At 37.1% G+C, this 14,267-nt stretch overlaps 1 protein-coding gene across 5 annotated transcripts in view; it reads right to left on the bottom strand.

The window, feature by feature from the left end:
• The window catches only part of PAX6 (paired box 6), a 34,304-nt gene extending 25,949 nt beyond the window's left edge, over positions 1–8,355 (bottom strand). For 4 of the 5 annotated variants that reach the window (XM_056526638.1, XM_056526642.1, XM_056526641.1 and 1 more), the window contains exon 1: positions 2,818–2,952. The gene's annotated coding sequence lies outside the window, so the exon portion shown is untranslated. Of the gene's footprint in view, positions 1–2,817; positions 2,953–4,405; positions 4,561–8,308 lie in introns of those variants that run through there. The other variant, XM_056526639.1, reaches the window with a different exon arrangement.
• Positions 8,356–14,267: the final 5,912 nt, after the last annotated feature.

The following is a 14,267-nucleotide window of genomic DNA, read 5'->3' as shown; positions in this document are numbered from 1 at the left end:
TATATTAGTCACCTTTGCCTGTCACTTAAGTGGATGTGTAAGTATATGATGAGCACATGGAGAAAGTCAATGAAAATTAATTTTTCGAGTTCCTAGTTGCCCAGTATATAGATTTCTCTGCCATCCTCTCTGCGGTCATTGTCCCTTTTGTTTCCCCATTTCTGTATGGAATAATGAAATTACTTGTCCTTCTTTCCCAAGATTACGAGTAAATGTCTGACCATTTTCAATTAGCAACTGTTGGGATTAACAGCGACTAATGCCTTCTCTTGAATCATGTTCCTATTTCACCCTGGGGCAGAGTGGACTTTGTATGCCCTCCAAAAAGGAGAAAAAAAAAGTTTTAGTTTTGGAATAAAAAAAAAACAAAACACAAAAAAACATAAGGGGAGGGTGTAACTGAATGCAAATTACGTCATTTTAATGGAGACTTGGGGGTGTGTGTGTCAGGGGCATTTACAAAAGGTGAGTGCTCGGGGCTCCTATCTGTATGATTTCATTTACACCAGAAACTTTTTTTTTTCTTTTTTTTTTATACAAACTCTAGAGCTATATACAATTGCCAGTTTTGGGACCAACACACATCTAAAGGTGTCATAGATTATTAATTTTATAGAGAACCTCAAGGTCAACAAAAAGTTTTTAGTTTTTTAACGAGAAAAGAACTCCACGCAATGATGTAAACAAATTTTAAAAAACTTCCTGATAATTCCCATTATGTTCAGTCTGAAACTTTTATAGATTCATATTTTATTACACATTGAACTCTTGGTATGGTTATGAAAAATATAAATAAAACAAAATGTTATTAAAAAAAATTCTAGCAATTCATTGTGATTACAATCGTTAATCTGACAAATTATTATTGTTACCTATTTATATTATTTATAAAAATTTTTTTTGCTATAATTATTATTGGTTTTATGCTTCTGAATAGAATTTTAGCTTTAAATGTAATGCTTAGTATTTCTTATGTTTTGTTTGTTTTTATTATTATTAAAATGTTGTATGATTATTATTAATGTGTTTTTTTTATATAAAACATTACTTAGAAATATCTCATTGTAATTATATTTTGTAGTTAATTTAGCCTTTTAAATCTTTTGTGATTGATTTAATTAATTAAAATTATATGATGTTAATCATAGTGCATATATATATATTATAATTCTGTGGTTACATTTATGTGTGTTAAATATTGCATTTGTGAAAAACTTTTGTAAATGCTTTTGCATATGAATAAAATAAAGTATCTGCAGTATTATGCTTTATTGTATATTAGGATTTTGTGTTTATGTGAATGCTATATTTTGTGGTAGTGCTATGTGTGTCTTGTTGCATTAATATCTGCTCTGCAAGTCACCTTTTTTAATACCCAGAAAAATGCTTAAAGTCCCCTTGTCCAGATCACTTTGAACCTAGAGATAAACACCATTCCTGACGTGTTAGACTGAAATGCATTTGCCTCTAGGAGAACCAATGACTATTTGTGTATATGGGGCGGTGTTGGAGTTCTTTAGTGTTGGGGACATTGAGTTAAGTGTAAATTCATCATTTTAAAGAAATACACACAAGCCTCTTGCATGGCAGAGGAGCCAGGAACCAAGTTGATACCATCCAAAATATTTCAAAAGGTAATTACAATTTTTAAATGTTTTAAACTTTTAGACGTTACCTTTTAAACTTCATTTATTAAAATAACTTTTTTAGACTTTTTATTACATTTAGTTTTCATTAATTAGTTTTCCTCCTATTTTTTCTCAAACATTTCCCAAAACATTTTTTATTTAAAAAATTCTAATTGATTTTTTTTTTTGTATGGAGGATTTCTGTATTAATTTTTAATCTGGTAAAGATTATTCCAAGATGTTCCAAACATTTGTAATATATAATCTGTGTTAATGATTGAGGCTATAAGTAGCTCAATGTTGGTTTTATTAATTTTATTAGAGATTAAAATCCCAGCCTGAAGATTAGATCGGATGACTGACTTAATATATTATAAGAGAATCTTTTTTTATTTTTATTTTTTTTTAGCTTTTTATTATTGCTTTGAGTGTTTAAATAGGAACTCTACTTTTTAATAAAGGAATAATTCTAACAAAAATGTTTAGACCAGTAAGTGTATTACATTTGTTCAAATAATACAGTTATAATAATGTAATTATATTTATTGATAACTTTTTCATTCCTTTCTGCATAAATCTCAGGTAAATAATTTCAAAAAGTTAGAGATTGCATCAACGTATTTGTAAATTTTTAAATTTTTTTTTAGGTTGCCAATGCTTTCTGATTCCAGTATAACAGGCCATAATTATGGTTTTTTTTTCCCTCTTGATATTTAATTTTCTTAAGTAAGTTTTTCAGCAGCAGTGGAGGGTGTGACCAGTTCACTGTAACTCAACTCCCTATTCTCTTAGCCGGTGCAAATCACTAATTATAAGGTCTTCCGAAAAAAAGATCAAATCACAAGGGCTAAAGGATTTACAATTCTCCCAACTATGTGCAGCACATTCTTCCATTACACAAGAGAAAAAACTTCCAACTCGTCAGACAAACCCAACCGAGAACTGTACACGTATTATGTTTACTACAGTTTTCTGCAAGTCTTGAGCATATTTTTTGTTTTGGATCCTTATTCTATGTTTATGAGAAATAGTAAAATCTTCACTTATGTGCTAAGTTTTTTTGCATAGAAAAAAGCTGATTATAATATGAATAATAAGGCTATAGGATATCTGAGCAAATAGGCAGAACAAATACAACAGATAGCCTGGGATTAGCATGATTTACACAAGTATTAAGAAGAAATATTACCTGTTGCAGCTTGTGAGGAGCAATTCACATCTGTGATGGTAATTCTGGCACTTGAGCTTTTCCTTGATAGTTGAGAACTGGCAGGTTTGATCTTCAGTTTTTACATGAGAATCTGCCACACAGTTTAAATGTCAGTGACAGGAAAAAACCAGGGTGTGTGACTACACTATAACTTTCCCTTAATATCAATGCCAGCTGCGTCCTGATTGGCTGAGACGTGCCAGTGACATCACAGGGGAGAGTAGTGCTCTCTATACTATCCTATTAATAAGACTAGAGGGGGCAGACAGGCCTGGCTAATCTATAGGCTCTGAAAATATTATGAATTTTGAATTTAAATATTATTAATAATTATATATATATAATTATATGTTTGTGTGTGTATATATATATAAATGTATGTATGTGTATATATATATATAAAAATGTATATATACAGATTTTTATATATATATATATATATATATATATATACAGATTTATATATATATATGTAAATATACAGATAAATAAATATATATATATATATATATATATATTTCTAGATTTATGTACTTATACATGTCTAACTGAAAAAAAGTATAAAAACATTCATATAAAGTTGGGACAATATAATAACTTATAACACAATTATTATTTCAATAAATACATATTTATTTAAATTAATATTGATATTTTTTCTATATTTGTTTATAGTATATATATATATATATATATATATAGGTTTTTATTTTATATTTATTTATATTGTACTTCTATATTTTTTTTAAATTCATTTTATATTATAATAACACAATAATAATTGATTGCATATTTGTATTATGTTTTACAGATATAAAAATGAATTATGTTTACACACATACACATCTACATGTGTAATTCGTGTACATAATACAATAATATATGCGCCTTGTCATGTTTATTTCTCTTCATCAATGAATCCAATGCACCATGCTATTCTCATTACTAGAATCGCATGATGACATACATGTTTCTTAATCAGTCTGTGACATTTACCCCCATTATTCTCATAGACATACACATATGCATACATTGCATCTGTTTACTATGACATAATCTGCCATCTTTGATTTACGGCGTGTATACAGATTCCATGTTGTGCTAATATTACAATATCTTAAAATATCTACATATGTAAACCAGTGTATTTATATAAAACAACTAAATATGTGACGTTTACCGGTCGGGTTTGTCTTTTGGCACAATTCAAAGTGACATTATGTTACGATATCTGCAGGAAAACCTATAGGGTTATTTTGACTTGAAATATTATGCATTATGCTAAACAGAGATAAATAACAAATTCAACTCTGCTACATAAGATTATTACATCTACTATCTCAGATAAGGGGTACACACAATGTTATATATGTTAGCAATAAGAAGAGAAGACAATATATAGAGACTGCGCGTGGAGATATATATATATATATATATATATATATAGTAGTATGAGAAGCTGGGCAGTGTGCAGTGTGTGTTCACATCTGTAGCTATTTGTGTCATGTCGACTAATTCCTCTCTAAACATACATGACCTCACAAGCCAGATAGTGACAGCCACTTACCTGTAGCCTATATTGTGTGCTAGTGGCCTGTCACTCATTCCTTTAAATATCCAGTCAAATAGATAGGTAATATATTTAATTTACTTCACTCTGTAAATACAGAAAGTGATGTAGTGGAGCTGGATTTGCCATTTTGTTCTTCAGGACTTAATCATCTGTGTGTGATAAAAAAAAGCTCTTAGGTACCCATACCTTAACTTGCAGTCCCATGTAAAAGCTAATACTATTTACAATAAAAAGTTGTCAAATTTGTATGTATGTGTATGAATATCTTTACAGAGCGAGAAAGAAATCGAGGAAGATTTGTTGAGGTTTTTTTTAAAGGGATGATCTAGAAATTCAGCCACTTATTCATTTCAGGACAGAACTATAACATTATTTATAGACTTTAAGAAATGAAAAGCAGAAGAATAAGATAATGTGAAGCTTAATTTGAATATTCTTCTTTACCCTTACAAACGTGTTCTATATATTTTTATTGACTATCATCTGTCCCTCATCTGTCTATCTATCCATCTATCTTCTCATATTTATCTATCTCATATCTATCTATCTCATATCTATCTTCTATCTATCTATCTTATCTATCTCATATCTATCTATCTATCTGATCTATCTATCTATCTATCTATCTATCTCATATTTATCTATCTATCTATATATCTCATATCTTTCTATCTATCTCATATCTATCATCTATCTATCTCATATCTATCTATCTCCTATCTATCTATCTCATATCTATCTATCTATCTATCTATCTATCTCATATCTATCTATCTATCTATCTATCTCATATCTATCTATCTCATATCTATCATCTATCTATCTCATATCTATCTTCTATCTATCTATCGTATCTATCTCATATCTATCTATCTCATATCCATCTATCTATCTATCTCATATCTATCTATCTATCTATCTATCTCATATCTATCTATCTATCTATCTCATATCTATCTTCTATCTATCTCATATCTATCTTCTATCTATCTCATATCTATCTATCTCATATATCTCTATCTATCTACAGTCATGGCCGTAAATGTTGGCACCCCTGAAATTTTTCAAGAAAATGAATTATTTCTCACAGAAAAGGATTGCAGTAACACATGTTTTGCTATACACATGTTTATTCCCGTTGTGTGTATTGGAACTAAACCAAAAAATGAGGAAAAAAAAGCTAATTGGACATAATGTCACTCCAAACTCCCAAAATGGTCTGGACAAAATTTTTGGCACCCTTTCAAAATTGTGGAAAAATAAGATTGTTTCAAGCATGTGATGCTCCTTTAAACTCACCTGGGGCAAGTAACAGGTGTGGGCAATATAAAAATCACACCTGAAAGCAGATAAAAAGGAGAGCAGTTCACTTAGTCTTTGCATTGTGTGTCTGTGTGTGCCACACTAAGCATGGACAACAGAAAGAGAAAAACAGAACTGTCTGATTACTCGAGAACCAAAATTGTGGAAAAATATCAATAATCTGAAGGTTACAAGTCCATCTCCAGAGATCTAAGTTTGCCTTTGTCCACAGTGTGTAACATTATCAAGAAGTTTGCAACCCATGGCACTGTATCTAATCTACCCGGGCGTGGACGGAAGAGAAAAATTGATGAAAGGTGTCAACGCAGGATAGTCCAGATGGTGGATAAGCAGCCACAAACAAGTTCCAAAGATATTCAAGCTGTCCTGCAGGCTCAGGGAGCATCAGGAAAGCCGGAATGAGGCCTAAAAAGAAAAGAACACAGTACTTATAGTGAAATATAATGGAGGTTCAATGATGTTTTGGGGTTATTTTTCTGCCTCTGGCACTGGGTGCCTTGAATGTGTGCAATGCAGGAAATGGAGACAGAGATGGAAGATGGAACCTTGGTGTCGCGCTGCTCGAGACTTCGTAAATGGAGGACAAATCCAGTAAATTTCAAACATTTATTACAATACACTCAATGCGTTTCTGGGCATTAACAACCCTTTCATCAGACACGCCTGATGAAAGGGTTGTTAATACCCAGAAATGCGTTGTATGTATTGTAATAAATGTTTGAAACTTACCGGATTTGACCTCCATTTACGAAGTCTCCAGCAGCGCGACGCCAAGGTTCCATCTCTGTCTCCATTTCTGCATTCCACACACATCATTCATTCATCTTGCCTCTGTCAGTGTTGTGCCTGGATCTTGCACAACTGCACCAGGTTAATGTGGGTTCCTGTCACTAACTTACTGTCACACTCACCATTGGGATTCTTTACAAGGAAGCGCTCCTGCTTATTTGTATTTTCTTGAATGTGTGCAAGGCATCATGAAATCTGAGGATTACCAATGGATTTTGGGTCGCACTGTACAGCCCAGTGTCAGAAAACTGGGTTTGCGTTTGAGATCTTGGGTCTTCCAGCAGGACGATGACCCCAAACATACATCTAAAAGCACCCGGAAATGGATGGCAACAAAGCGGTGGAGAGTTCTGAAGTGGCAAGCAATGAGTCCAGATCTAAATCCCATTGATCACCTGTGGAGAGATCTTAAAATTGCTGTTAGGAAAAGGCGCCCTTCCAATAAGAGATACCTGGAGCAGTTTGCAAAGGAAGAGTGGTCCAACATTCCGGCTGAGAGGTGTAAGTAGCTTATTGATGGTTATATGGTTATAGGAAGCGACTGATTTCAGTTATTTTTTCCAAAGGGTGTGCAACCAAATATTAAGTTAAGGGCGCCAATAATTTTGTCCAGCCCATTTTTGGAGTTTGGTGTGACATTATGTCCAATTTGCTTTATTTCCTTCCTTTTTTGGTTTAGTTCCAATACACACAAAGGGAATAAACAAGTATACAAAACATGTGTTACTGCAATCCTTTTCTGTGAGAAATACTTCATTTTTTCAGGGGTGCCAACATTTACGGCCATGACTGTATCTGTCTATCTCATATCTATCTATCTGTCTATCTCATATCTATAATCTATCTATCTCATATCTATCTATCTATCTATCTCATATCTATCTATCTCATATCTATCTATCTATCTATCTATCTCATATCTATATATCTATCTCATATCTAGCAACCAAGTAAACGCAGCAGCACTCCAGCGTAGTGAAGAATAGTGACTTTTATTTTATTATTTAGTGATAAATAAAAGTCACTATTCTTCACTACGCTGGAGTGCTGCTGCGTTTACTTGGTTGCTGTATTTCATCGGGGCCCGAGGACCAGGGCCCATCCACAGCCTGCACCCACTGCACCTAGTTCAACTTGAGAGTGCTGCACCACCTGCTTCTCTATCTCATATCTATCTATCTCATATCTATCTATCTCATATCCATCTATCTCATATCTATCTATCTAGCTTCTATCTATCTATCTATCTATCTCATATCTATCTATCTATCTAATATCTATCTATCTATCTATCTATCTATCTCTTTCTACCTCATATCTGCCTGTCCCATATGTTGACAAGGCTTCACTTGCTCACTGTTTGCTTACATTACAGAGTAGAGGTGCAACACTCCTCCAGCAGGTTTCTCAGGAAACTGGTGGCTAATATTTCACTGGCTTAAAAGGGGGCAGCCTGGGAAAGAGCTGTCACAAAGGTGTTTTACTGATTATTTGGAGTTGTTGCCATTAAGAGACTCGGAATCCCTGCAACCCAGCAGGGTTCTTGAAGGAAGCACTGGAAACACCACGGCTCCCGCCTGCTTATCTGTCTGTCAATAACAGGAGATGGATCCTGAGCTTGGACCAGGTGCTCTTACTACCCCCTATCCAAACTGCACTGCTCTCCAGGAACTGATCAGGCGTGAAGAGAAGTCTGCCCGGCCTGACTACATACAGTGCACACATGGGCATGCACAGACAAAGACACACAGTGTACACACTGGTCTGTATATACAGTACACATACCTAGACACATACATAGACTCCCTGTACAGTATATAGATTCATACGGTAACACATCCATATAGTACACTTCCTACATAAACATTGGGGGAGGTTTATCAAAATCTGTGCAAAGGAAAAGTTGCCCATAGCAACCAATCAGATCGCTTCGTTCATTTTGCAGAGGCCTTGTTAAAAATGAAAGAAGCGATCTGATTGGTTGCTATGGGCAACTTGTCAACTTTTCCTCTGCACAGATTTTGATAAATCTCCCCCAATGTTCCTGAAAAACCAAGACAGCAAAGACCCTGCGAGGAATTGGACTATCCTGGGAGAATTTGGACTACTGACAAACATGTCCACACAACTAGGCCTTCTTATATGAAGAGCCATGGCACAGTGTTAGCTAGGCTTCCCTTCACCTGGAGCAAAGATTGTATGCTGCCCCTAACTGGGTCTCTAAATATACCAGCCAATGCAGAGGGGCTTCTTGGCGCCCCCCAAGCACTTAGCGCCAGGTCACATGCCCCGTCAACCCTCTCTATCTACTCCCCAGGGACATTTCTTGACCTTTTTTTTGCATTTCAACATCTGAAATAGCCAAAATGATGTCATAAGAGATAAAGAAAGTCAACAAATGCTCCATTACAATGTATCACAACTACAACACTCGCTTCATAAAGCTGAGTATTATGATTTGTATTGTCTATGGTTATATACAGGCCTGCGGACAAGTCTACCACATTATTACATCCAGTAATCACAAGTCACAGACAATGCAGAGTTATGTGACCAAATCAACTCTGCTGCATCTGCACCGTATGGAGAATGAGAGGACAGGAACGGTTCACAGATGTTTTCCACAATGACACACAGATGTGTGCTATACAAAATGCTGTGTACAAATAGAATCCATACAGAAACACTTCTGGCCCATGTGGTCTCCAAAATCTCTCTCTTTCCCACCCTCACTCTCTACTGACTTTCTCAGACTCTTTCTCTCACTTTCACCTTTATGTCTCATAATCTGTTCTCTCTCTTTTACACTCTGTCCATTCCCTCTCTCTTCCCCCCTCTCCCCCACACTATTACTCTTGGACACCTCCTCTCTCTCTCCTCTCTCTCTCTCTCTCTTCTCTCCTCTCTCTCCTCTCTCTATCCTCTCTCTCCTCTCTCTATCCTCTCTCTCTCTCCTCTCTATCCTCTCTCTATCCTCTCTCTATCCTCTCTCTCTCTTCTCTCTCTCCTCTCTCTCCTCTCTCTCCTCTCTCTATCCTCTCTCTCTCTCCTCTCTCTCCTCTCTCTATCCTCTCTCTATCCTCTCTCTCTCTCTCTCTCTCTCTCTCTCTCTCTTCTCTCTCTCCTCTCTCTCCTCTCTCTCCTCTCTCTCCTCTCTCTCCTCTCTCTCCTCTCTCTATCCTCTCTCTATCCTCTCTCTCTCCTCTCTCTCCTCTCTCTCCTCTCTCTATCCTCTCTCTATCCTCTCTCTCTCTTCTCTCTCTCCTCTCTCTCCTCTCTCTCCTCTCTCTCCTCTCTCTTCTCTCTCTCCTCTCTCTTCTCTCTCTCTCTCCTCTCCTCTCTCTCTCTCTCCTCTCTCTTCTCTCTCTCTCTCCTCTCCTCTCTCTTCTCTCTCTCCTCTCTCTTATCTCTCTCTCCTCTCCTCTCTCTTCTCTCTCTCCTCTCTCTTCTCTCTCTCTCCTCTCTTCTCTCTCTTCTCTCTCCTCTCTCTTCTCTCTCCTCTCTTCTCTCTCCTCTCTTCTCTCTCTCCTCTCTCTCTCCTCTCTCTTCTCTTTCTCTCTCTTCTCTCTCTCTCTTCTCTCTCTCTCTCTCTCTCTCTCTCTCTCTCCTCTATCTTCTCTCTCTTTTCTCTCTCTTTTCTCTCTCTTCTCTCTCTCTTCTTTTCCTCTATTGCTGTTCTTCCCTCTCTCCATTTCTCTTACACCCTTTCATTCTCCTCTTTTTTCCCCTTTATCACAATTCTCTCTCTTTTTATAACTTTTTTCTCTCTCCTCTTCTTTCTCTTGATCACATTCTCTTTTCCTCTCTCCTTTCTTCTGTTCATTTATAACTTATTTACTCTTCCTTTCTTCCTCTCCCCTCACCCTCTCTTTCTATCATTCTCCTTCACTCCTTTCTCTCTCTTTTCTCAATCTCCCCTCCACTAGTCTTATTGTGTAACAAAGTAACAACTCACCATAAGCTGATCCCTTAGAATAGTGTTTCCCAAACAGGGTGCCTCCAGCTGTTGCAAAACTACAACTCCCAACATGCCCGAACAGCCAAAGGCTGCTGCTGGGAATTGTAGTTTTGCAACAGTTGGAGGCACCCTGGTTGGGAAACACTAACATAGAAGCTTCCGGGCATGCTGGGAATTGTAGTTTTGCAACAGCTGGAGGCCCCCTGGTTGGGAAACACTAACATAGAAGCTTCCGGGTATGCTGGGAATTGTAGTTTGGCAACAGCTGGAGGCACCAAGGTTGGGAAACTAACATAGAAGCTTCCGGGCATGCTGGGAATTGTAGTTTGGCAACAGCTGGAGGCACCCTGGTTGGGAAACACTAACATAGAAGCTTCCGGGCATGCTGGGAATTGTAGTTTGGCAACAGCTGGAGGCACCCTGGTTGGGAAACACTAACATAGAAGCTTCCGGGCATGCTGGGAATTGTAGTTTGGCAACAGCTGGAGGCACCCTGGTTGGGAAACACTAACATAGAAGCTTCCGGGCATGCTGGGAATTGTAGTTTGGCAACAGCTGGAGGCACCCTGGTTGGGAAACCCTAACATAGAAGCTTCCGGGCATGCTGGGAATTGTAGTTTGGCAACAGCTGGAGGCACCCTGGTTGGGAAACACTAACATAGAAGCTTCCGGGCATGCTGGGAATTGTAGTTTGGCAACAGCTGGAGGCACCCTGGTTGGGAAACACTAACATAGAAGCTTCCGGGCATGCTGGGAATTGTAGTTTGGCAACAGCTGGAGGCACCCTGGTTGGGAAACCCTAACATAGAAGCTTCCGGGCATGCTGGGAATTGTAGTTTGGCAACAGCTGGAGGCACCCTGGTTGGGAAACACTAACATAGAAGCTTCCGGGCATGCTGGGAATTGTAGTTTGGCAACAGCTGGAGGCACCCTGGTTGGGAAACACTAACATAGAAGCTTCCGGGCATGATGGGAATTGTAGTTTTGAAAAAAATATCACCGACTTAAGATTTTGCTATTAGTGTAGTAAAGTAGTAGTGTACTTTAGTTCTTCACCGAAAAACACTAATACTTAACTTTTATTAGAACTTTTATTAGAATTAGCATGCTGGGAATTATACTTTGGCAACAGCTGGAGGTCCCCTGGTTGGGAAACACTGCCTTAGAACCTTCTAAGTTATAAGTATATATATTATATATATATATATATATATATATATATATATATATATATATATATATATATATATTGAGGATCACATCATAGAGAAAGAAGTCAAGAAAGGTAACCGGCACAATAATGAACATGTGTAGGAGGCTTGAATTTGGCTTTGGGTTGGCATTCTTTTATTAGTTAGGGTAAGACAAGTCAGTAGGTTTACCAGCAGTCTTATGGGATACCAGAGCTGACACATAGTTACATCTCAAACTCAGCTCTGCTACATCTCTAAGGCTGCGTTCACTTGGCCGTCTATACCCGTCCCGTTCTTCTCTCATCAAACATAAAAACGGACTTAAAAAAAAAAGGACAATAACGGATGCAAACGGATGTTATCTGTTTGGATCCGTTATTATTCAGTTAATTAAAAAATAACTTTTTTTTTTTGGTTCTGAGCATGCTCAGAAGCAAAAACAGATTGAAAAAACAGATGCAAACGGACGGCATTGAAGGCTCCTCCGTTTTCCATAGACTTCAATGTTAAATTTACTGTATCCATTTTTTCTTCCCTTTTTGTGGCGGAAGAAAAAACACTGCATGTGCTGTATTTTCTGCCGTCAAAAAAACGGAAATGAGTGCAGACGGGTACAAATGGAGGTAAACGTATTGTAAAAAAAAATCCCATTGACATGAATGGAATTTTTTTTAAAACCATTTTTAATCCGTTTACAGCCTGCAAGAACGGAACCGAAACGGGGATAAAAAAAAAAACCAGGGCCAGACAGCCCAAGTAGGTAAATGAATTGGTTGGTGCAGTCATTTGACAGTCTTTGAGAAATTGACGACACAAGCATATAGCCACAAGAAGGATCTGGTTGCCCACGTTCCCTGTAGAAGCTGTCGGCCGGACGCAGTTCTATGTGTTAGAAATGTATAATGCATCTTTCAGTTACTTTGCAATGTGAAGTTTTGAAGGCTGCCCTAAGCCCATGTGTTCCCATAGACTGAGCAATTCTCAGCACACACACACTGTAATAATGAGCTTTAATTCTCTATCCAAGCAGAATCTGAGCAATAATAATAAGCGCATCAAGACAATTTGTTTACTGTGGCATTACACAGACTGCAGAACCCAAGAGAAGCCTCAGCTCTGCTGCACTCACAGCATCCCTGCAACCCAGCCAGCTCCAGCGCCAATCATTCTGCCCTGGATGTGATGCCCATCAAGTCACACAACGGTAAGTGTCCATCAGGGTTCCCTGCTGGATCACCTGTGCCCAATAATACGCCCTCTGAGAGCCGATCCTTATATGGCTCACGTTAGGTGGCTCATGGAAATAGGTTATCAGTTGCCTAAACTTTAACTTAAAAAAGTATTCAAAAGCATCCATCTAAAACTGTTTTTATTTAGTATTTAATATTTGTATTTTTATGTTCTAGAATATATATATGTGTGTGTGTGTGTGTGTGTTTTTTTAGATATATACATTTAAAAATATAATTAAACAGCTTTTAAAACAATGAAACATCTAAAAGAATCTTATTTTTAAATTAATTATTCAACCAATAAGTATATGAAGAATCACATCATAAAATGTATAATATATGTAATAATATTACTATAATGTATTAATGATCTGCTGTAATATTACTATTTACATATGGCATGCTACAGTTCTTTCTAATAATAAAGTCGTAGTAAAATAGTCACATTAATTATTTTATCGGATTTTTTATCGTCACAATTTTATCAAAGAAACAATAACATTGTACAGTCTTTTTCCATATAGAGAAATAGAAAATAACAAAGTGCGTGCTGGTGTTTACGGCAAACGATGGCGAGTTCGGCCATTAAAGATGCTTTATTATTAATAGTAATAATAAGCTTGTCCAATAGTTGATTTGCTTTTTGTGCCGCCTCCTGGCTCTAGACTGAGACATTAGCTGGATTCCCTGGGGGTGATTGGAGGCAATGAGCACAGAGTAGACAGTCACGTCGTTGATGTTACGAATTCACTTTTGCTCAACTTGACAAGGCAGAGTTCGATCTACAATTGTATTTGAAAGCCCATGGAGCGGAAAGTCCCCCCCCCCCCCATCATCATCATCATCATTATTACCCCCCCCCCCCCCACACACACACACACCAGCCCCCCTTCTCCTAAAGCAACATAACAAGATATTACATTTAGGTCCAATCCTGCATCTCTATAATAGAAATTAGAAAACCTCTGTATAATTCCAAATATTTAACCCCCCCCCCCCTCCAATCCCGTCCATGTGATCATACTGACTTTAAATCTTGAATATTAGACAGGAGATCTAACAAGGGGATTTGCACTGATGCCCTGACCCTTGTAATTGGATTAAATATAGACTGAATCCTCCAAAACATAGCAAGACTGACACCTGCCAAGTGGACTCCCCTATGATTGATAGTGATGATTCGTGTTGGACACAATAATGAAATAAATTGTATGGATAAAACAAGCGCATTTGTCATCCCTGGGCCATCAAAAGGAAGTCAATGTAAGACTCAAGCTGTTCTATGACAACGTGCAAGAGATGGGACCTTACCAGGGGGCTACAGGCATTGAGGAGACAAATTACAACTTGCCACCTCCATT

The sequence above is a fragment of the Hyla sarda genome, chromosome 6 (assembly GCF_029499605.1).
Source record: "Hyla sarda isolate aHylSar1 chromosome 6, aHylSar1.hap1, whole genome shotgun sequence".
Classification (NCBI taxonomy): domain Eukaryota; kingdom Metazoa; phylum Chordata; class Amphibia; order Anura; family Hylidae; genus Hyla; species Hyla sarda.
This window is presented reverse-complemented; position numbering and strand designations above follow the sequence as displayed.